Below are 279 nucleotides of genomic sequence, written 5' to 3'. Positions count from 1 at the left end.
CTTATGAGCAGTCTGCATCATTTCTGCAGGGCGTAGCAACGGCAATTCTCTTACAAAAGAATTGTTGCAGTTACCCTCTCGTCCTGGTGGGAATTTGCCAACGATAAGTTATGTCATCTTGGAACGCTATAAATCCTTTTTCACCTCCTAACAGTATATACGCTGGGTTATCGGTAAGTTGTTAAAACAGACACTATAGAGGAGAAATAGAGATTATGATGACCTGTAAGATTATGTCTTGCCAAACAGGTAGGTCATAAATACAGAAATACTAGACAT

Source organism: Penaeus monodon, chromosome 25 (genome assembly GCF_015228065.2).
Source record: "Penaeus monodon isolate SGIC_2016 chromosome 25, NSTDA_Pmon_1, whole genome shotgun sequence".
NCBI classification, from domain to species: domain Eukaryota; kingdom Metazoa; phylum Arthropoda; class Malacostraca; order Decapoda; family Penaeidae; genus Penaeus; species Penaeus monodon.
The sequence above is the reverse complement of the archived record's forward strand: the minus strand, read 5'-3'. Positions refer to the sequence as shown.